General features: G+C 52.3%; 1 protein-coding gene across 7 annotated transcripts in view; it reads left to right on the forward strand.

Annotated features, from left to right (window-relative positions):
* Window positions 1-23,382, forward strand: part of KIAA0513 (KIAA0513 ortholog) — a 61,586-nt gene that overhangs the window by 15,227 nt on the left and 22,977 nt on the right. Inside the window, exon 2 of one of the 7 annotated variants that reach the window (XM_081791574.1) lies at window positions 13,658-13,717. The exons of the other annotated variants lie outside the window; for them this stretch is intronic. The gene's annotated coding sequence lies outside the window, so the exon portion shown is untranslated. The remainder of the gene's footprint in view (window positions 1-13,657; window positions 13,718-23,382) is intronic. 7 annotated transcript variants of the gene reach the window in all.

Genomic DNA, 23,382 nt, shown 5'->3' on the forward strand with positions numbered 1-23,382 from the left:
AAGGCTTGGGTCTCTTGGGCCCAACTTTTTTTTTATAAGAAAACGGAACTAACATTTACTTAGCCCCTACTACGTTCTGGCAACTCAGCTGGCTGTTTCCACCTCTTTTATTTTTCCTTTTCATTAACACATGGTAAAATTCACCTTTTTTTTTTTGGAGTACATTTCTGTAAGTTGTAAAATGTGTAGGTTTGTGTAACCGCTACCGCGTTCACTTAGGTAAGAAAACGTTTTCTCCGTCCCCCCCCCCCCCCCCGCCCCAAACCTCCTTGTGTTCTCCCAAGGGGCACACCCACTCCATCCCTAACTCCTGGCAACCAACGAAGCCCCTGTTTGGGAGCACGTCTTATAACTGGAATCATACCATAGGCGAACTTCGGAGAATGGCTTCTTTCCCTCCGCGAAATGCACCTGGGGTTCACCCAAGGCGTTACGTGCAGTGGGATTTTATCGCCGAGGGGTAGATCCTTGTAGAAGCAACCGTACTTCGTTTATCCGCCCACCTGCTGATGGACGCTGGGTTGTGGCCGTCTTTGACGATTACCAACAGAGTTGCCGGAAACATTTGCATGCAGATTTTTGTGTCAGCTAAGCTCTCACTGAATACACCCTAGGAGTGGCGTTGATGGGTCGTGTGGCACGTAGATGTTTAACTTTATGAGAAGCGACCTGAGTCTCCTATGCAGAGCTCCAAATAATGTGTGCGGGTCCTCTGCCCTGAAGGAGGGAGAGTGTAACTACCCGCTCCTTAAGCAGGGGCTGCCCAAGCCAGGTGATCAAGGTCCGCGGCACAAAGTCCTTCCGGTGGCGTATGCCTTTGATATGACCTGATGACAGTGGCCCTTTACCTCTTGTCCTCTCCCCAGTGTAACCCCAGTTGTAGCCACGAGTAACCCCAGGGTAGCCACGAGAAAAATAGCAGACACATCCCAGTTGAGGAACATTCTAGGAAGTACCCAACACACACTCCTCAGAACCGTCCAGGTCTTCAAAGCCAAGGGAGGTGTGAGAACCTGTCAGAGCCGAGAGGAGTCTCGGGAGACGGGGTGACTAACGCAGGATCCTGGAACAGAGAAAGGACGTTAGGGAAGAGCCGAGGAAATAGGAATAAAGTAGGGACGTTGGTTAATCAGAATGGACCAGTACGGCTCATGAACAGTGACAGATGCACCTCACTGAACTACGGTGCCAGCGGTAGGGGACACTTGATGTGGGCTGTGTGGGCGTTCGGCACTATCTTTGTGACTTTTCCGTAAATCTAAAACCATTCAATCCTCCACAAGTTTCTTAAGAAAACACGCAGCAGCCGCCAAACCATTTGGCATCCCCACCGGCAACACGTGGAGTTCCAGTTACTCGGCGTGGTCAGCGCTTGGGGCTCTCAGGATCGTCTGTTTTAGCCATTTGAACGGATGTTAGCTTGTCGCGGTTGCAACCCGCCTCTCCCCGTCGGCTGAAACGTTGGCCTTTTCACGTGCCGACTCCCCCTCCGTGTGGTCTTCGCGCCGTGTCTGGCCCCCTGCCCCGTGGCCCTGAGTCGGCCGCTGCTTCTCACTGGGACGTTTGGAGGTTCTGTCCACATCCCGGCCGCAAGTCCATCGTTGGCCGTGCGACCCGCAGGTATTTTCTCCCGGTCTGTAACTCGCCTTTTCGTTGTTTGCACGGCAATTTTCACACAGCAAGATCTTTTAATCGTCATGAGGTCAAGTTTGCCAACTGTTCCTTTGGCGGAGGGGGCTGCCGATGTTACGGCTAAGAATGGCTAAGAACTCTTCGCCCCGTCATATATCTTTCTCCTTCTCTCTGTCATCTATCTGTTGTCTATCTCTGTCTATGTGTCTGTATTTATCTATCTATGTGTCTATCATCTATGTCTCTGTCTGCCCATGGGTGCCCAGTTGTTTGAACTCCAGCTGTTGAAATGACTATCGCTGCACCATTGAGTTGCTTTTGTCAGAAGCAAATCAGCTGTACTCGTATGGGGCTGTTTCTAGACACTGTCCCGTTTCATTGATCTGTGTGTTTATCACCCACTGACATCACACTGTCTTGATTACCACACCTATCATAGTAAGTCTTTTTTTTTTTTTTTTTTTTATTTTTTTTCTAACGTTTATTTATTTTTGAGACAGAGAGAGACAGAGCAGGAACGGGGGAGGGTCAGAGAGAGGGAGACACAGAATCCGAAACAGGCTCCAGGCTCTGAGCCGTCAGCACAGAGCCCGATGCGGGGCTCGAACTCACGGACCGCGAGATCATGACCTGAGCCGAAGTCGGCCGCTTAACCGACTGAGCCACCCAGGCGCCCCTATCATAGTAAGTCTTAAATCAGAGAGTATGATTCTTCCAACTTGACTCTTTCAAAGTTGTCTTAGCTCTTCTAGTTCCTTTGTCTATCCATATAAATTTTTTTTTTTTTTAATTTTTTTTTTTTTTAACGTTTATTTATTTTTGAGACAGAGAGAGACAGAGCATGAACGGGGGAGGGTCAGAGAGAGAGGGAGACACAGAATCTGAAACAGGCTCCAGGCTCTGAGCAGTCAGCACAGAGCCCGACGCGGGGCTCGAACTCACATACCGCGAGATTGTGACCTGAGCCGAAGTCGGATGCTTAACCGACTGAGCCACCCAGGCGCCCCTATCCATATAAATTTTAATATTTTTAATGTTTATTTTTGAAGGAGAGAGAGACAGAGTGTGAGAGAGGCGGGGGGGGGGGGGGACAAAGATTCCAAAGCAGGCCCCGGGCTCCCAGCTGTCAGCACAGAGCCCGACGTGGGGCTCGAGCCCACGAATCGCGAGATCGTGACCTGAGCCGAAGTCGGACGCTCAACCGACTGAGCCACCCAGACGCCCCTCGAGTTATTGTCAATGCTATCCTGTTTTTAACTTCAGTTTCGGAATGTTCATTACTAATATGTGAAAATATGACTGAATTTTATGTTGTCTTTGTATCTTGCAAACCTGCAAAAGTCACCTATCCTAGGGATTTTTAAAAAAAAAAAAGATTCCTTAGAAGGCGCCTGGCTGGCTCAGTCGAAGGAGCATGAGACTCTTGATCTCGGGGTCGTGAGTTTGGGCCCCACGTTGGGTGTAGAGATGATGTAAACAAATAAATGCTTTTTAACAAAAAGATTCCTTGGAATTTTCTGCTTAAACGGTATGCCATCTATGAATAAAAAGGATTGTTTTCTCCATCCCAGTATTTTTTCCCAAGGCCTTTTGATACCTTTTCCTGGCCTCATTGCGCTAGATAAGGCTTCCGTGTTGTACCATGTTTATGGGAGTGATCACGAATGGGGTTGGAACCTTGTCAGGTCTGTTCTTCCGCATTGCTTGATCTGATCCTATGTTTCCTGTCCACGAAGCAGATCACGTTGTTTGATTTTTGCATCGTATTCCCAGGATAAACTCTACTTCGTCATAATCATTCTTTTTACGTGGCAGATTTGTTAACGTTTAAGATGTTTGCCTCTGTGTTCGTGCAGGATACTGGCTTGCTTTCTTGTACTGCACTGTCTTCGATTTGGTGGAGGAATACTGGCCCGAAATGAATTGGAACACGTTAGCTCCTGACGCATTTTCAAGAAGAGATTGTGTAGAATTGGTGTTGTTTCTTTATCCATACAAATTTTAGAATAAGCTTCAGAATAAGCTCTGAGCTGTCAGCACAGAGCCCGATGCGGGCCTCGAACTCGTGAGCCACGAGATCATGACCGGAGCCAAAGTCAGATGCTTAATGGACTGAGCCTCCCAGACGCCACCAGGGCTGCTTCTTTAAACGCCTGGTAGAATTTGCCAGCGAAACCATCTGGACCTGGAGATTTCCTTTTTTGGAAGGGTCTATCGATTTCTTTCATTGTTATGGGACTATTTAGGTTGTCTGTTTCATCTTGGGTGAGTTTAGGTAGTTTGTGATTTGTAAGGAATTGGAATTAACCATCTCATCTAGCTTCTTGGCTTTGTGTGTGCCCCTGTCGTCCTTGTCAAGTCTTCAACGCCTCCAGTGATGTCTCTCCCGTTCATTCTTGATTTTGGTCATTTGTGTCTTCTTTCTTCCTTGACCTGTCTTGCTAGAGGGTTATCAAGTTGAATGATCTTCAAAAAGACATTTTTGATTCTATTGGTTTGTTGTTTCTCTTTTTTAACCCCATTGATTTCTGCTCTTTTTTATTTCCTTTCTTCTACCCAGTTTGGGTTATTTTGATCTTCCTTTTCTAGTTTTTAAGAAAGAAGCATAATTATTGATTTGAGACCTTTCTTATCTAGCATAAGAATTTCATTTGTAAATGTCTTTTTTTTTTTTTTTTTTTTTTTTTTAGCACTGGCTTAGCTACATTTCATAGGCTCTAATTAGTTGTTTTTCACTTTCATTTAGATTGGTACACTTTCTCGTGTACTTGGAGACTTTCTTTTTGACCAGTGGATTGTGTAGAGGTGTGCCGTTTCATTTCTGAATGTGTGAAGATTTTCCTGCTATGCTTCTGTTAATTTCTAGTCTAATTCTGTTATGGTCAGAGAACATGCTTTGTGTGATTTCGTTGTTTTAGATTCGCTAAGGTTTGTTTTAGAAGCCATGATGGGGACTATCTTGGGGAATATGCTGTGTGCACTTGGAAAGAATGTTTATTCTGTTGACGTTTGGTGGAATGTTCTATAAATGTCAGTGAGATCCAGGTGGTTGATATTGATCCACTCCTCTGTATCCCGGCTGATTTTCTGTCTACTGCTTCCATAGACGAGTCAGAGAGGAGTCCTAAAGTCTCCAGCTACAACTGTGGGTTTGTCTCTTTCTCCTTTCAGGTTTGTCCATTTTTGTTTCATGTATTTTGAAACTCTGTTGTTAAGTGCCTGAATATTTAGGATTGTGACATCTTTTGACGCCTTGACACTTTTATCATTATGTAATGTTCCCTTTTATTCCTGGCAGTTCTCCTAGCTCTAGCCTAGACTTTGTTACTAATACAGCCTTTCTAGCTTTCTTTTGATTAGCGTTTGCATATTTCTTTTGTCTCCTTCTATTGTTAATCTAATATGATTATATTTGAAGTGAATTTCTTGTAGGTAACATGTAGCTAGGTCATGTCTTTTTATCCATTCTGATCGTCTCTGTTATTTAATTGGTGTGTGTATGCACAATTTATACCTGACCTGGTTATTAATAAGTTTGGATAAAACTTTAATAAGTTTCCCATTCTATTGTTGTTTTCTCATTGTTCCATGTAGTTTTCTCTCCCTTTTCCTGTGTTCTCCAGGATTATTTGAGTGTTTTAACATCCCATTGTATCTATTGAGTTGTTTAACTTTATACAGCTGACCCTTTAACAACATGGGGAGTAGGGGTACCAATCCCCTGCACAGAAACTCATATATAACTTTTGACTCCCCCAAAACTGAACTAGTAATAACCTACTGTTGCCCCGAAGCCTTACTGACAACATAAACAGTTGATTAATACATATTTTATATATCTATCATATATTGTATTCTCACGACGTAGTAAGCTATAAAAAAGAAAACGCTATTAAGAAAATCACAAAGAGGGGCGCCTGGGTGGCGCAGTCGGTTAAGCGTCCGACTTCAGCCAGGTCACGATCTCGCGGTCCGTGAGTTCGAGCCCCGCGTCGGGCTCTGGGCTGATGGCTCGGAGCCTGGAGCCTGTTTCCGATTCTGTGTCTCCCTCTCTCTCTGCCCCTCCCCCGTTCATGCTCTGTCTGTCTCTCTCTGTCCCAAAAATAAATAAAAAAAACGTTGAAAAAAAAAATTTAAAAAAGAAAATCACAAAGAAAAGAAAATATTACAGTACTGTCCTGTGCTGATTGGAAGAAACCTGTGCATGAGTGAACCCATGCTATTCACACTGAACTGCTCAAGGGTGAACTATAGCTGTTTGTTTGCTTGCTTTGAGTTTTTCAGTGTTTTCTCTAGGGATTACAGTATGCACACCTAATTTCTCGTGTTTATTTAGAATCAATATCCGACCACTTCAGGGGGGAAGTGGAAACCTCACCACGAGGTAGGGGTCTTTGTTCTCTCCCTTCATGTTGTAGTTGTCCTACATGTTATGTCCATTTACACTGAAAACCTCATCAGCCAATCTTACGATTTTTGCTTTCAACTGTCCAACATATTTCAAAGAACTCAAGAGGAGGAGAATAATCTCCTGTATTTACTCAGATTTCCTCCCTTTTTTTTTTTTTTTTTTTTTGCTGGCTATAGAATTCTACCCTGGCAGCTCTTTTCATTCAGCACTTAAAAACTGATGCTTCCCTCCCTCCTGGCTGCCCCAGTTTCTGTTGAGAAATCTACGCTCACCAAATCCTTATTCCCCGTTGAGTAATGTGTTGCTTTTCTCTGGCTGCTTTCACAATGTGTTCTTTGTCATTCATCTTCAGGAAGTATATCACGATGCACGTGGCTGTGGATTTCTTCTGTGTTAACATTGCTGCTGAAGTCTGATGGCTTGTGTCCTTTGCCACATTTGGGGAGTTTCAGTCGTTCCCTCCGATGATTTTTTGGACTGCCTTCTCTCACCTGTCCTCCTGGGACTCTAATGACACAAACGCTAGATCTTTTAGTATCGTCCCACAAGTCCCCAAGGCTTTGTTCATTTTATTAAAAAAAAAAATCATTTTTTCTCATCGTTGTTCACATTAGGTCATTTTCACCGATCGCTTCTCGTGGTCACTGATTTTTACCTTTGTCCTATTAATTCTGCTGTCGAGCATAGCCAGTGGCTTTTAATTTTTCAGTTACTGTATTTTGTTTAGTTCTGAAATTTCCATTTGATTCTTTATATCGTCTGTTCCTTTGCTGAGACTGTTTATCATTCCCTTCATTCCCCAAACTCCTCACTTTTGGAGTTTTTTTCTTTTTCTTTTCATAACAACTGCTTTGAAGTCTTAGCTAATTCCAGTAAGTGTGTCACCTTGACCTTGGCATCATCTGTTGATTCCCTTTTCCCATGTGAGTTGAGGATTTTCCTCATTCTTGGATTCATCCTGACTGTTCAGATACTACATTATGAAACTCTGGCCCAGGCGCTCAGATTCTGAGTCCCTACCGGCTTTTGTGGGCCTCAGTATCAGTTGTGTTTTCAAAGCCTTCGTGGTGCCGTTCAGATCTGCCCCCCACGTGCTACCCCGTGGCCAGCGGTCTCTGGCAGCGGTCTCTCCGGAACCTCAGCGCCCAGAGTCTACGATGTGCTGTTGCGGATTCTGTCTGGATGTGTGCGGCTCTTGGGGTGCGCCCAGGAGCACATCCGCAGCTTTATGGGCTGGTTCCCTTGAGCTCCTCCCTCTTCCTGATGTTCCCAGGACTTTCCACTTCCAGGACCCTCCTCCCCTGGGTCCTTGCACCAGAAAGCGGGGGCGTTACTTCTCCTGGTCTGTTGCACTCTCCCCGCAACTTAGCTCGTGTCTGCGACTAAGCGAGAGGAGGGTCGAGAGAGAAAAATCCGGTGGGTTTTCGCCCACTTGAGAGCGCGGCACCTGCAACGGACAGGAAGGCTCCTGCCTCCAGCGTTTTGGGCATCTGTGGACCCCTCAGCTGCTGTTGTCACCGCTCCTGCCAACTCGCTGGGGGGCCGGGTGCAAAGAGCCAAGAAGACAGAGGCATGATACAAGGAACACCCTGGGATTTGGCTCACTGTGTCTGAGAACCAGGGGCCCCTTCCCCGCTCCTCAAGCGGGATCGCATGGCTTCCCCTGGGGCTCTGCCGTCTACACGGACACACACTGCTGGGCGTCAGGTTGTGGCGCGTCCAGGCAGGGGTCCTGGCGTGGGGAGCCGGCAGACTCCCCCCTGCTTTGCTGGCGCTTCCCTCATCTACCTGCCACTGAGACCTCGCAGAGACCTCGGAGAGCCGCTCTGCTCATGCTGCCCGGCCGGGTCTCAGAGGCACATTCGGTGGGTGAGACGGCACGGTGTGCTCACTTCATCTCGCGACCACGGGGAAGCCAGAAGACGTGTGTTCTAGAAGCATTCGACAATGAAATCTGGATCAAACCGAGGAGTGAGGAAATCGGGGTGTATCCGGTGCAGGAAAATTGTGGTTTGTGTGGAGAAAGAGGGAAACAAAGGTTGAAGGAGTGGGTAGATGTTAACAGAACCGGCCGACCTGCAGGGTCCAGGGAGCCCCCTCTCTCGAGATTTCCTCCTTCCATCCCGAGGTGTCTGGGAGGTGTCTGCCCTTACGGAGTGACCAGGCGGTTCCTCGGCCCCCGCTCAGCCTGCCGGGTTGCAGGGAACGGTTTCGTTTGGCCAGAAGCAAATGAGCTTTCATGTCCACGCGGGGCTGTTGGGAAAAGTACACACGGAGAGAGATTTCTCCCTGAGGAAAGAGCCTGTACTCCGGGGTATCGGGTGTCTGTGCCCAGGCTGTCACCAGCGCGTGTGGCCTCGTGCGGTGCCATCTGATTCGGTCTCGACAGGGAAGCCAATCCCATAGAGTAAACCTGTGTCTCCTTTTCTCTCGCTCGCTCACTCAAATAAAGCACAGCCTCTATTGCAAGAATAACTCTTGTTTTGCTGAGACGTTGATGCCCGTGACGGTCTCACCGAATTTCCGTCTGCACATGTTGACCCAGATGAAAACAGAGACCAGGTGTGAAGTGCAGAGCAGAGCTTCTGATGTGGCTTCTTTCCCGGGTCTGTGATGCCGACGCGTCCTCAGGGTTTCCGTCTCCCTGTGGGTTCGCGTACCGAACGTTCCGCAGATGCCCGATGTGAATACCATTCACCGTTTGTGCCTCAGACTTGTGTTTTGGTTCTGGGTCTCTGTTTTTGTTTTTGCGTTATTAGCTCACTGGACGTCACCAGCAACAGCGTAGGGCAGACGGGGTAGCCGTGGCATCGTCCTGCGTTATTTTTGCAGAGTTGTAGCCCCAGAGAGAATAATTTACGTCTCGGTTTTCCATTTTGCGTGTCATTTTCATTTACCGTAAGCGTTTTCCCGACGCCACGCTGCCATTGCCGCTGCCCGTGACATTTCAGTGAGGCAGCAGAACTGGCACCGTTTTCTTCTCGCTGAGCATCTAGGTTACGGTCACATTGTCGCTCTGTTTGCTGCGTTAACTCCTGCTGCGCGTAGGTTCCTTGGCCATGTTTTGGGTTCTTTCCTTAGGACAAACTAAATAGACTCTTAAAATGTTGTTAAACACGTTTCAACATTACACGTTTCAAAAGACCACGAATGACCTATAGAACACACGGCCGCATAACACATTGACCAATTCCAGATTTCTCCATGTTGAAGAGCAGGTTCAGGATGTGTCAAGAGATGTAGCCAGAGGGAGGCAGGTGTTTGTATAGGGAAATGAAGAAAGGATTAACACAGGCATTGTGTGTGTGTGTGTGTGTGTGTGTGTGTGTGGGAGAGAGAGAGAGAGAGAGAGGGAGGGAGAGGGGCCGGAGGGGGAGGGCGAGCAGAGGGGGAGGAAACTAGCCAGATGACAGCAGAAGCTGTGTCTTGAAGAAGCCAACGGCCAGAAGCTTGTGCCAGGTTGCTTGTGACCCACGGCGGTGTCCCCTCTGCGCGCGGCCGTTGGAGAGCTGTGTGGGCAGCCCCGACCAGCTCCGCATTGCAGAGCGCCATGACCGCCAGCCAGGTGAACCGCGTCCAGGAGGATTTGCCTAGAGCCCTTTCTCCCGGAGACACAGATGTCCAGCGTGCGTGTTTCTTCGTTGGGCCAACGGGAGCGAAGCCCCAAGCCCGAAGACAGCGGGCGTTTGTTCAGTTCGTCCCTCCCCTCCCCCGGCTTCTTCGGAGAGGGGCCAAGTCCCAGATCTCTTAGGGAGCCCGTCCCCATCCAGCGATTAAGTGTGGCTCTCTCCGTGCCGGGGGTCGGAGCAGCACGAATTTATGTTGCCAGATTATCCAAAACGATGGACGGCCGTGTCCGGCTATATCCAAATTGAATCCAGCTGTCCCCAAATTGTCAGCCGTGTCCTTGTAGTAAAGAAGCACAGCTGCTCACCAAGGGAGGGGTGTGCTTTGCAGTAAGTTCTGACATTTGGTTGTATTGGAACCAACTCAGTGAATCCGTAGTGAAACTTCATGGGAGACACCTGTCACCGACCTCCTCCTTGTCGCCTTAAATGAGAGTGCTCACCGGTTCACAGAGGCGGTGCCTGGGACCAGTGAGACGGTAGCAAAGTGCAAAATGTCCATCCGGGTGCTCGTGGGAGGTGACTTTTGTGTCGGGACTCAGGGTCACTCGTGAGGAACTGCGAGATTTAGCATCCTGGACTGTGGAGGGGCCTTTGGTGGGCAATCTGAGTGCTCCCTCGCTGCCTCCCTGATCCCCCCCCCCCCCACCGGGGGGCTAATGGAACTCCTGGGTACTTGGTTGTTTGGGGCAGTGTGGTGAAATGGAATCGGTTCCGGAGCCTTCTGCAAGCTCCACGAGGCCGGACATTTGTCTCTTCCATGGCTCTTCCCCACACATAACACAGCGCCTGGCCCGTCACAGTGGATTGAATTCGACACGGCCGAGTCACGGTTTCGTGGGGAGGTCTTTGTGGAGAACTAAAGCCGTCTCGCCCTCTCACCGCACTGGGGAACCAGCAGATGGTCCCTTATGTCTTTTTCCTGTTCACCGTGGGCACTTTAGATGTTTCTTTCTTCCCGGAGGTCATAAAATGCGGGTCATCTTTGGATGTGACCTTTATGACAGCTGTGGTGGGGTAAGGCCCGCATTAAGCGTCATAAAATGTTATCTCGGAATGGCACTGGCACGAATCCTGGAGGTCCAAGGGCCTCTCCTGTTGATAACCTGCTGACAAGCGGACGTCTGCCCTCTGCTTCCGGCCGCCCTGGGAAGGGGGCTGGGGGCACCATCGGGCCGGGGAGACTGCTGCTTTGGTGGACCTCCCCCATTAGACTCTCTTCTTCCCTCCAGAGCCACATAGACATAATCTGGTCCCTCGGGCAGGTGCCCACTCCTCACAAATTTGAAGACCCCTGTCCTGTCCCCCACACGTGACTTACTCCCCGGGTACGTTTCCTCCACTTTCCCACTGTTGCTCACGTGACACGATTGTCAGGTGGGCTCTCGTTTTCGTCTTTATTTTTTTGGACACTGTCCAGATCTTCAGCGGTTCTCTTTCCTTCCGTTTTTTGTTTTTTTGTTTTTTTTTTAAAGACTTCACAAGCATTCATTGAATTAAAAATGCCTTTGCCAGTTTATTTTTTCCCCACACAAGGAATCCTCATGGGTTGCTTTGGACTCAGCGATTGAAGAGAACAACGCGCGTGGGCTCTTGGACGTGTTTACTCGCCGTTGCTGCCCTAAGAGGGGCTGATTATTCCTTTCGCGGTGTAGGATTGGACGCGATGTTCTGAGAGCATCCTGACCGGTGGAAGCAGGGTGTGGCGAAACCGCCACTCCTGCTTTGGGTCCGCCACTGTCTTCAACACGGTTTTTTATTGTTGTTAGCGTCAGACACGCAGACTTGCGGCATGCAGTGCCTCTTGGGATCGGGCACGTTTCTGTCAAAATGTCAGGCTCCCTCACCAGTATTTCGTGAGTTATTCAAGGGCAGAAAGCGAACAGATTTATTATCGAGAGGCATCTCTTAAGACGCAGCCCACCACTGAGGTCTGCCGAGAGCTTTTTGGGTCCCGATCGTGTCGTCCCCTGTGGTAGCTGGCTTTGGGTTCTGCACATGCTCCGTCACCACGTTATTTACCTTCGAGCTTGAGTAATTGATGAAGATGTAGGTTAGAGCCCGGACTGGAGTGGTAGACCATCTTCCAGGCCACCACGTGTCATTGAGTTTAAGACCTCATCGGTTTTAAGAGTCACCGTTATTTTATGCACAATGAGGAAAGGTCACATATTGCCATTTATACTGTCACACAATGCTTTTAATCACTTAGACTTTTTATTCTGTCCTTATCGAAAGAATGCCTTTAAAATTACATCGACGTAGATTATCATCACGTATCACTCTCGTCCATTACAAGGAGGGAGACGGAAGCAGAGTATGTTGGCTCAAGGACTTCCGGAACTCCTTTACATGCAGAGACCCGTTCTTCTGAAGTCCATGGGTTTCTGTAAAATATCATCCTCTCTGCCATCAACATGCTGTTTATGGAGCACCCCGTCCGTGTCCCTTTGGGGAGGACGGGAGCACCGAGGGAGGGGCAGGAGGAGGACCGACGCTGCTCCACTCCCTGAGGGGGGTGTGGTTACACGGGGCTGTTCACTTTGGGGGAATTCAGTGAGGGACACAATTATGACTTATGCACCCTTTTAGTTTATTTTTTAGTTACTTTGAAAAATAAAAGCGGGTCCGCTCTTGTCCCCAGACAGTGACAGTGGATCATGATAAGCCTGCCTAAGGGCACTGATGAGACATCCAATTTCAGAGATCTTAAAATGCAAAAAAACAAGCCTTTCGGGGCAAAGAAATACAGCCTTTGTACATCTGCCTAATCACACAGTGTCCCCGACACGTCTGTCCGTTTCGCCCTCAAAGCTGTGATGAATTTGTCAAGTACCTCACTGAAGGTCAACCCCGATGCACACTTAGCACAGTGACCCCCGGATCTACGAGTAGGAAAGAAACACAAACAGCGCCCGTGATGAGGCTGGCTTAGACCGTGACCTCACCGCCTCCCCCTCGAGGTGCTCCCACAGCGACGCCGTTAGTAACCGCTCGCTGTTCCCTGGCACGGCCATCTCACTTAATGCATTCACAGCGTGTTCCGCCTTCCCCTCCAGAAGTGGGGTTGACATTTGTCCTTGTCTTACCTCCCCCGCCTGTCATCATCGCTTCTTGGGAGACGAGAGATGGCGCAGGCTTCCCCTGGAGAGGCTGGGAGCTGTAATCCGTCGCTCGGCAGCCCCACACTCAGTCTCGGTTCCCTTGACCGGCGTGGGCTCTCAGCCCCATCAGAACCCCTAAGCGTGTGCGTTGTGCGGGGCCTTGGGCCGAGCCCACTCTCTTTTCCCACACCCGCCGGTGCCCCTTTCCTACACGCACCCCCCGTAGCCAGCGCTCAGCTTTGTCCTCCTCTGCCGCCCTCGGAGCGGTCCTGTGTGTCACATGTGCTCCTGCCTCATGATCCCCGAGTCCACTGTTAGCCTGGGCTCTCTCGGGAGCTACAGCCATCTAGTGTCACCTGCAGCGTGCCAGGTACGTCCTAGCCCAGGGGAGCTGGGGGCTGCGTTGGGATGGACGGCTTGAGGGTGTGTGGTTGGGATCCCAGATCCGGAATGTGGATCCCGAATGGCCACAGGCGCCCCTGCCCCTCCCCAGACCTCCACCCTGCACTCTTCTGGTCAGGGACGTATTACAAAAGCCCACCTCCAAGGAGGCCGCTTCTGGACACGTAGCCCCTCGGTTTGAGCGCCTTGTAAGCCTCCGGTTTCAGATTTGGACCAGGCGGTGCTAAGTGTCCCCCAGGGTCACGCTGCAGTGGCAGCTGGCCGCGTTCCACAGTCCACCCCACGGGAAACGTCGGGACCCTGCCGACAGGATCGTTCTCCCGGGATGCTTGTCCTCCCGTCTCTACGTAGCAGAAACTGACCCGGCCTCCCGAGACTGTCCTTGCCTGTGGGCGTCCTCCGGCCCCCGTGCCCCATGTGGTGCTCGTGCCCCCTGCCCGTCCACACAGTCGGTTAGATCCTTGTCCTCTTTTCCCTAATAGGTGTGCACTTCGTAAAGACCGGGTCTGCGAACTCCTCTGGGCACCTAACACGGAAAACAGGTTTGTTCGTTTCAGTTGGCTGGTGGAATGCGTTTTTCTTCGCCTCCTGGGTTATGTTGGAAGCCCACTGAGGTCAGGAAGGGGGTGGGTGCCTCCCCCATGCAGCCTAGCAGAAAGGCTCAGGGGCAGGGCTTATAAACTTTATGTTTAATTTTTATTTTTTTAAAGTTTTATTTATTTGAGAGAGATAGAGCGTGAGCAGGGGAGGGGCAGAGAGAGAGGGAGAGGGAATCCCGTGCTGTCGGTGCAGAGCCTGATGCAGGACTTGAATGCACAAACCGTAGGATCATGACCTGAGCTGAAACCAAGAGTCAGACGCTCAACCGACTGAGCCACCCAGGCGCCTCGTTAACTTTATTGACTGAAAAGTCAGTAGTGATCCTGCCGGGTTTCCTCCTTTTAGCTGTAAAAATACGGGCAGCGAGGGGCACCTGGGTGGCTCAGTCCATTGAGCGTCCGACTTCGGCTCGGGTCATGATCTCGCGGTTCGTGGGTTCAAGCCCCACATCGGGCTCTGTGCTGACAGCTCAGAGCCTGGAGCCTGTTTCAGATTCTGTGTTTCCCTCTCTGTGCCTCTCCCCTGCTCACACACAGGGTGCTCACACACCCTGCTCTCTCTCTCTCTCAAGAATAAGCATTAAAAAATTTAAACAAACAAACACGGCAGTGGTGTTTTTCTGAGTCTTCCTTCAGCCTCTTCCTCCCTTCAGGGAGGCCAAGGGCGTTGGAGGAAGTGTTTGCAGGTGATCAGGGCCGGGTGGGTGGGCCAGCTGCCTGGGCACATGCAGCCTCTGCCCTGTGATCACCTTTGAACTCTGACCTGTGAGATCCCCACAACTGCCCTGGCCCCGAGGACCCTACAGTGAGGAAAGCAGACAAGGCTGCTGGCACACAGGGAGCACCCCCTGGGGGAGCGCGGTCCTGAGCTCACCAAACCAAGGCCGTGAAGGGGCACAGCCGACGAGACAGTTGCCCGGACACGCAGGGGCCAGAGCGCTCTTGCCAGGTGCCCGGCTCGGACGCACCCTCGGAGAGGGTTGCCCGTGAGCGCCCCGTCCTGGGTGGGAGCCAGGTGGGGCCGCGCACGGCTGCGGAGACGTAACGGGAGCTGCCACTGCCCTCGTCGTCACGAGCGGAGCCCCTGCGGCCACCTGAGAGGCCGCTGCTGCCCGCATCCGAGGGAGGGAGTCAGCGGGAGGACCGTCCTCTCCCCACTGGGAGCGGCAGCACCCGGCTCCTATTCTGGCTGTAAAATGGGAACGTTGGCGTCTGAGAGAATTCGGCCGGAGCGACTGGTGGTCTGGTGCTCGCCCAAAGCCCTTTGGGACATCTGGTCCTTGAGGGAAAGGGGCCCCCGTGCGCACCTCGGTTACAACGTCCCCAGGCTTGTGCTGCTTCCTCCCTGTGTCGCCAGGAACGTCCTGTCCTCTCCCTGGAGGGGCGTGTGCCCCAAGCCCACGGACACCTGCGCCCGGCTGCTTCAGCGCACGCCTTCAGACTTTTGGAGAGTCCTTTAGAAATACACGTTCCAACGTCTCTGCTTCTGTTACGGAGCCTTGTAGTGCCTACAGGCCTTTTACAGATCTCACTACAGTCGTCAGCGTTGTTCACGTGAGGACCTCCTTGACAGTTTTATTTTTAAAACCAGTGTCTGGGAAAAGTCAGCCTGCAGATGCCTCTGTCAGAACGAAAAGAACCGTATGGCCCAGCGCGCTTCCCTTTTTTGCTTTCGCTCCAGGAAGCCCCACTGAGCTCCTCGCCCAACATAGGTCATTGTTCCCTTGATTCCACGGGCCTGTAAGTTGCCCTGGGTCCACACTGACCAGGAGAAAATCTACGTCTGAACAGCTGCCCAAACGCAGCGACATCTAAGTGGGCATTGGTGACGTTTCTTACTTGACATGTATTCGTTCCCTGAAATGACTCTGGCCTCGCGGCCAAGAGGCCCCAAATTCTCTACCTGGTTCAGAGGCAAAGTCGGTGATCACCCAAAGATGATGAACGGATTCGCTTGGCAGAAGCCCTGGGGCTGCTCAGCCCCTGGAGAGGCACACGAGAGTCCTTGTTGTGGTCTTGTGTGTGAGAGGTTCTGAGCAACAGGAAGCGTGCTTTCTACCAGCCTGGGCTGGTGGCCGAGGTCTGGCTGGGGCGCCGGAGGACCGAGCTGTGCGGAGGGGCTCAAGGGCCGGCCCGCTGGGTCCTTCTCTGACTCGGGACCGCGGGGGTCGGGGCGCGTGGGGGAGCACGCACGGTGTTGAGCAAACCCAGCCTGAGCCGCAGGGAGAGCCCTGGCCCTGAGGCCGATTGTTTGCGGCAGGCGGGGTGCACGAGGGGGGATCTGGAAGCATCTCCCGAGCGGAGAGGTGAGGGGGGTTCGCGCCGTCAGCCATGGTTCACGGCAGGCCCATTCGCCACAGGGTGACCGCGTTTAGCTCTCTCTTCTTCCTCCCTGTCCTCCGCTCGGGCAGCTTCAGGGAGGCACAGTCTTCCTGGAGACCGTCCGTTATCATATCACATCGTAGGGGAACCGACCCTGGAGCCAGTAATCTGATAGCTGATCTGCTTCACCGATGTCAAGACCACCCTGGAGACCAGAAACCTCAGCTGAGGTTTGTGTCTCCCCTCACTCCTGCCAAACCCCGTCGATCTTCCCGCGAGGTCACCTTGAAATAAACGCTGTGCGGGGGACCAGAGGGGACTCTTCGGCAAGGTCACCCGCTCGCTTGCGGGCGGGAGAGGGACAGCCAGGCACTAGGTGCAAAGCAAACGTCGAGATTTCCCTTGTGTGGTTGTGGTACCGATGGAAGAAGTAGAGAGAGATACACGGACACGGACGTGGGCTTTGTGGGCGCCGTGGCCTCGAGAGGCTTTATCCCCCCTTCTGTTTCCAGATCTCTCTGTAATGCTGTGTTCGTGATGGAGGGAAATGGGCACCAATGAGCCCCACAAGCCCGACTGAGGGCTGGAAACGTCGGGTTCGTAGGGATCCACCTGAAGCCCACATCAGGCTCGAGGCTCACGTGGCTGGTGCACGGGCCCGGGGCCCGAGGTCCCCACGCTCACAGCGCTTTAGCGTCTCGCTCATTTTGTCCTGACGCTCCTAGGCTAGAACAAACACCAGGCACCCCAGTGGGTCCTCAGGTCCTAACAACATTCTGGCTGTCTGTGTTAGTTTCCCACGGCCCCTTGAACGAGTTACACAGACTCGGGGGCTTACAGCCTCACACATTTACCGTCCCACAGTTCTGGGGGCAGTCTGATGGGGCTGATGTCAAGGTGTGGGCAGGGCAGGTTCCTTCTGGAGGCCCCAGGGAAGTCTCTAGAGTTTTCCGGCTTCTAGAGGTGCCCGCATTCTTCGGCCCGACGCCCCTCCTCCATCTGCAAAAGACCATTGTTCCAGCTCCTTCCCTGACTCTGACCCCTCTGCCTCCCTCTTCTGAGGACCCCTGTGGTTATCGTGGGCCCCCCCGGATCATCCAGGACCATCTCCCCTACTCAGGGCCCCCAACCTGCCATGTAAGGTCACGTGTATGTAGGTTCTGGGGATGAGGACGTGAACACTTAGGGGGGACCACTGGTTAGCATACTACACCATGAGAAAAACTATTTTTTATTTCATTCTCCGCTGGACGTGGCCGTTCTCTTTTCTTGTCCCGTGTTGACTTTTGCGCAATACTTTTCTTTGTGGTAGACTGCAGAAAATTCAGCTTCGCAAAGATACGAGGTCACGGGAAGCAATCCAGCGAGAGCTAACGGTGAAGCTGTGAACTGCTTCGGGCCAGCAGTTTGCTTTGTGTCTGGAAGATGTCCAGTATTGCTGTATTTGCCTCGAAATCCTGAAATATCCCACAGGACCTCTGTGAGTTTGCTCAGGTATCCCGGGGTGCCCCGGCACCAGTTTGGGAACCGCAGCTGTAGGTTAAAAGCATCCTGGCTCGGCTCCTTGGGCTGTGCCTCATGTGGGAAGGATTGGGGGTCCCCCCCTTAGCTAGGCTGTCCCCTCTAGTGGTGGGCGGCATTCGGCTAAGACGTGGCTCCGGAAAAGAACGTGGTGCCCAAGTCCGAAGAGGCCGTCGGACCCACGGTCGACTCCTGGCCGAGCCCTGGCCCCGTTTCTGGCCCGGTGCAGAGGGGCTAAGGGCCACTGGCCTCCTTAGCCGGTCACACCGACCCTGCCCTCCCATTCCGGCTCCTGCAGTCAGGCGCTTCAGGACACCCTGTGTCCACAACCACAGGGGAGGAAAGGACACTTTTCTTGGGTTATCCGGTTGTATTTTCTTAACAAAATTTAGTACAAAGGCCTAGAGGGCATCCAGTTGATGCTAGGCGACGAAGGCCGTGTGAATTCAATAGGATGCCCATGTCTGGGGAGTGAACCATGTTTAGAGGGTTAAGTCCTGGAGCTTACGTGAGTCTGATGACTGCGGGAGAGAGTTGCTTACATTCTGCTTCTCACCCAAGACCCTCACCTTCTCTCTGTTTGGACTCTCTGTTTCGCACAGAGCAGGTGGGGTTGAAAGTCTCAGGACTTGAGTCTCAGGGTCAAGGACTTTCAGTAAAGCAATCAGCATCCGTCAGGGGTGTGCAGTTTTCCTGATTTGCACCGGCCCTCTGCAGCCCTTAGGGAAAGCAAGGCAGATTTTCTGTGGGGAGGTTAGCTCGCTACTTTACGGGAGGTGCCAGCAGGTGACATTCAAGTTGTGGCTGGAGAGAGGTCCAAATGTCCCAGGAGCTCAGGCAGTAGCTGCGAGGGACCTTTGACCTCTGCTCCTAGAACAGCAGGTGGTCCTGTTCCACACCCACCCACCCACCCACCCACCAGGTGACCTCGCTCAGCCATGCACCTGCCTCCCCCAGCCCCAGACTTCCGTCTCTAAAGTAGGAGTAAAAACAGAGCACTGCCCAACCGCGTGACAGAGTGGTCCCAAACAACGTTTTTACGTATTTTTGTGCCTCGGAAAGCGTCAGCTCTTCTGATAATATTGGCCTCGATGTCCTTTGTTGTCCGTGTCACCGTTGCCACAGCAGGGCTCTCGTTCACCCTCTCCTCGTGGGCCAGGAGGACGAGAACACCTCTCCGTGAGCCCCGCTCTACTCGATCAAAGTAGAGATTGCTTAAAAAGAAAATCTTTTAAAAAATGGATGTGGGGCACCTGGGGGGCTCAGCCGGTTGGGCGTCGGACTTTGGCTCTGGCCACGATCTCACGGTTCGAGAGTTCCAGCCCCAGGTCGGGCTCTGCGCCCAGGGCTCAGAGCGTGGAGCCTGCTTCGGATTCTGTGTGTCCCTCTCTCTGCCCCTGCCCTGCTCGCTCGATCTCTCTCTCTCTCTCTCAAAAACAAATAAACATTAAAAAAAATACTTAAACAAAATGAATGACTTTCCCAGTGTGAGTCTGATGGGAGCTGGATCCTGAGGCAGGAGGCTGGCTTTCTCTGGGTCAGTCGTCAGGCAAAGGACTCAAACCAGACGCCTTCGTCGGAGGCTGGGGCTTGTGGGACAATCCGGCTGCAGAGGCACAGCTGGCCTCGTGGGTCCCAGTTCCCTGGTGTGCAGAACGGACCCGCCCTTCCTCGCACACTGCCCGGCACTTAACCCCGAGTGAAACAGATGAGTCAGAGTTCTGAATTTGGGGGCTAGTTGGGGTTTCGACCTTACACGCGGAAGGAGGGTGCAGATCTAAAACCCACCGAGTGTCTGTGGCCCCAGAACAGACTTCGGGGAAGGTGGTTTGGTAGCCCCCATCGTCAGGCTTAGTAATGTGCGAAGCTCTGACCCAGCAACCCCGCTTCCAGAAGTGTACCCCCAGAGGGAGCTGTAGGGGGCCAGCCTGGTGGTCAAGAGCAGTGGTCCTGCGGTTGGATTGTGGGTGCTGTCGCTTCCTAGCTGTGTGCTTGGGAGTGAGTCTCCAAGGCTTGATTTACTGACGTCGCGTGATGAGGGACGAGCTGGATGGGCGTGATTGTGAGACAGCCTGTCACGGACGCCGGGTGAGCGAGGCTTCGCAGGCCCTTCTCTTTTTGTAAGAGCAGCACGTCTGATAGTTCTTGGGGACACTCAAAGAGAGGGAGTCGCCTGAGGTGGATGGCCAGGGGCAGAGTTACGGAAAGTTCCGGATTCTCCCCCAGGGAGCCTCGTCTGATTGCTCAAGGTGCAGAGTTTGAGCAAAGCCCCGTGGGGATGTGGCTGAGCAGCCACAGGAAAGCAATCTCCTTCCGAGTTCCTTCTGCAGCTGGGGCCTCAGGGCAGGGCGGGAAAGCCTGGGTGGTGTGGCGGGAGGGGCGGGGAGGGGCGGGGAGGGATGGCGGAGGGGAGGAGGTCAGAAGGAGACCACCTTGGCCTGCCCCCGCCTGCCCCTTTGCTCCCGTCCTGTGTGCGTACAGATGCCTGTGCCTAAACTCCTACCGCAGCTGTCCCTCAGCCTCCTGGTTCCCGAACTTTCCAAAGTCCTCGCTGCCTAGGCCCCTTGTGTAGGCTGTTCCCTCTGCCTGGACCACTCTCCTGTGTCAGAGGTCCCTCGCGTCTTCTCGGCCGGTGCTCCTTCCCGCTCAGCTCATATCTGCCTTCCTGACCCCCCGTCCAAAGAAGCCCTTCTCGTCGCTCTCGGGGACATCGCCTGGGGACTCGCAGCAGCACTCAGTACTTCTTTTTTTTTTTTTTTTTTTTTTTTAATTTTTTTTTTTTCAACGTTTTTTATTTATTTTTGGGACAGAGAGAGACAAGCATGAACGGGGGAGGGGCAGAGAGAGAGGGAGACACAGAATCCGAAACAGGCTCCAGGCTCCGAGCCATCAGCCCAGAGCCTGACGCGGGGCTCGAACTCGCGGACCGCGAGATCGTGACCTGGCTGAAGTCGGGCGCTTAACCCACTGCGCCACCCAGGCGCCCCAGCACTCAGTACTTCTGAAGCTCTTGTTTGGGTTTCTGTTTCATCAAGTGTCTCTTACCCTCCCGTCCCCTTACCCCTCCTCCGCCCCATCTCTTAGCCTGCGCCCGCCCAACACCAAATGCTCCTTACAGCCTCGTCCGTGACTGGACCCCCAGCTGCTGGCGCATAGTAGCTGCTCAGTAAGTATTTGTTGAGGGCACCTGGCTGCCTCCATCAGTAGCACATGTGACTCTCCACCTCAGGGTGGGACGTAAAACCTACTTAAGAAGCAAAAAGAAAAGAGATACCTGTTGAATGAGCAGGTTGGGTGGTTAAGGCCTTTGGGTTATAGGTTGACGTAGAATTTTATTTACTTGTTTTTATACATTTTTTTTTTTTCTTTTTTTTTTTTTTTTAAATTTTTTTTTTAACATTTATTCATTTTTGAGACAGAGAGAGACAGAGCATGAACAGGGGAGGAGCAGAGAGAGAGGGAGACACAGAATCTGAAACAGGCTCCAGGCTCTGAGCTGTCAGCACAGAGCCCGACGCGGGGCTCGAACTCACAGACCGTGAGATCATGACCTGAGCCGAAGTCGGACGCTTAACCGACCGAGCCACCCAGGCGCCCCATGTTTTTATACATTTTTTAAGCTTATTTGTTATTCATTTTTGAGAGAGAGAGAGAGGGCGCGTGCCAGCGGAGGAGGGACAGAGAGAGCGAGAAAGAGAATCCCAAGCAGGCTCGGTGCTCTCAGCCCTGAGCCTGACCTGGGGCTCGATCCCACGAACTCTGAGATCGTGACCTGAGCCGAAATCAAGAGTCAGATGCTCCACCGACTGAGCCACCCGGGTGCCCCCGAATTAGAATTTTAGTCTAATTTGGTTGGTGGAAACTTTGTGCCCCAAGGCCCAGGAAGTGAAGTGGAAGTACGTTCGCAGGAAGGCGTGTTCTACCTCAAGGCCACAGAAAAGCATTTTCAATGTGCACGAGGCAGCGTAGTTGGAATGATGCTGCTGTGATTTAAAACCCTAGGTCTCAGAGTCTGCGGCCCTGGAGTGGGTTTGGGAGCCTCCAAAGGCACTGGGGCACGATCCACAGATGTGTTTTCTTCGGCCCACGAGGTGTTTTGAAATGAATTCGAATTCGCTGCCCACGTTGGGGAATTGGAGGATTTCACGTAGTGCATTTCCGCAGTTCTTCGGAAAGCTCTTTAGATCTGGTGCCGCTGGGTCCCGAGTGCCGCACCTGGTGGCTCCGAGCGGGGACGAGCGAGTTGGTTCCCGAGGGGCCCACTCCCTCTGGCCGGCCCGACATAGGTGGTCACGCGAGGTGTGGGACCTGTGTTCAGAGCGACCGTCCCCTTGTCCTGCACGGAGGCTCATAATTATGCGTCCTTCCTGAAGGAAGACGGTGGGATGCTTCCGAGGCCCTTACCACCGGCGGCTGCTTCTCCCTGGTGTCTGAGCTCCGTGGCCCGATTCGGCAGCCCTGCCTTCTCTGCCACGAGGGATGGCATCCCCGGGCTGAGGGCCCCGGGGGCCGGCAGTGTGCGGTGACTGTGCCCTGCTCTGCGGCGGGCCTGGGTCTGCACGCTGTGGCCCACGGCGCCCTCACGCGCCAGGACTGGGTCCCCCGCCACTTCTCCCCCCCCCCCCTTTGTGCCTCTCCCTCCTTCCTGAGCCCACGGAGGAGGCTTCTGGGAAAGGATGACCTACTCCCAGAATTTCGAGCTAGGGAGACGCTGGGAGAGCCGCTTGCTAGCCTCAGGCCGGACCAGAAATAGCTGTGATAATTCGATCTGATCGTGAAGCCCCGAAGCTGGGGGTTCTGCTTGGGTACGTGGGTGCAGCCTGTCCCACCGCGTGACACTGTCTCGAGGTACGGAAGTTTGTTTCCCTTTCCCTCGGAATTTTCACTTGTTCAGAAACTGCATCCCTGTGATGAAAAACAAAATCGAAAGGTGCCAGGACTATAATGCACTTGTCTTCTTTTCCAGCCCTTTTCTGTACGTATGCTTCTCTGTTACATAAGAAGATTACAATTCACGCCCTACAATATTCGCAGCAGCCAGACCAGAGGACGGCATGCTGGGTTGGGGGGGGGGGGGGGCGGGGCACTCAGGAAATATTTTTGACTGCAGACTGTTTTGTTTACTTGGCTGTGAAGTGAACATCATTCACTCACGTTCTAATTGTTTCCAACTGCATCATTCACTGATTACTGTTGCATCACTTTGTTAGAATTTATTTGCCAGTTTCCTGTATTTAGATCCCACCCCCCCCTCCCCCAACTTATCAGGATTAGAAATACTGTTGTTGCTGGGGCCCCTGGGTGGCTCTGTCAGTCAGGTCATGATCTCACCGTTCATGGGTTCGAGCCCTGCATCGGGCTCTGTGCGGACAGCTCAGAGCCTAGAACTTGCTTCGGATTCTGTGTCTCCCCCCGCTTTCTCTCCCCCTCCCCTACTCGAGCTCGGTCTCTCTCTCTCTGTCTCTCAACAATCAACATAAAATAAAAAAAGAAATACTGTTATTACAGGGAGCATTTTTCTCCACGTAACTAGCTTTGAGTTGAATTATTTTCTTAGGATACACTTCTAGCATTTGAATTCTTGGATCAGAGGATAGAAAAGTAAGAGCTATAGAAAATACTTTCCAGGCGTACCTGGCTGGCTCAGTCAGAAGAACACAGCACTCTTGATCTTGGGGTCATGAGTTTGAGCCCCACGGTGCGTGCGGAGATTACATAAACCAACCAACAGACAAATAAATAAACAAATACATAAATAAAGATAG

Source organism: Panthera onca, chromosome E2, assembly GCF_046562875.1.
Source record: "Panthera onca isolate mPanOnc1 chromosome E2, mPanOnc1 haplotype 2, whole genome shotgun sequence".
NCBI classification, from domain to species: Eukaryota; Metazoa; Chordata; class Mammalia; order Carnivora; family Felidae; genus Panthera; species Panthera onca.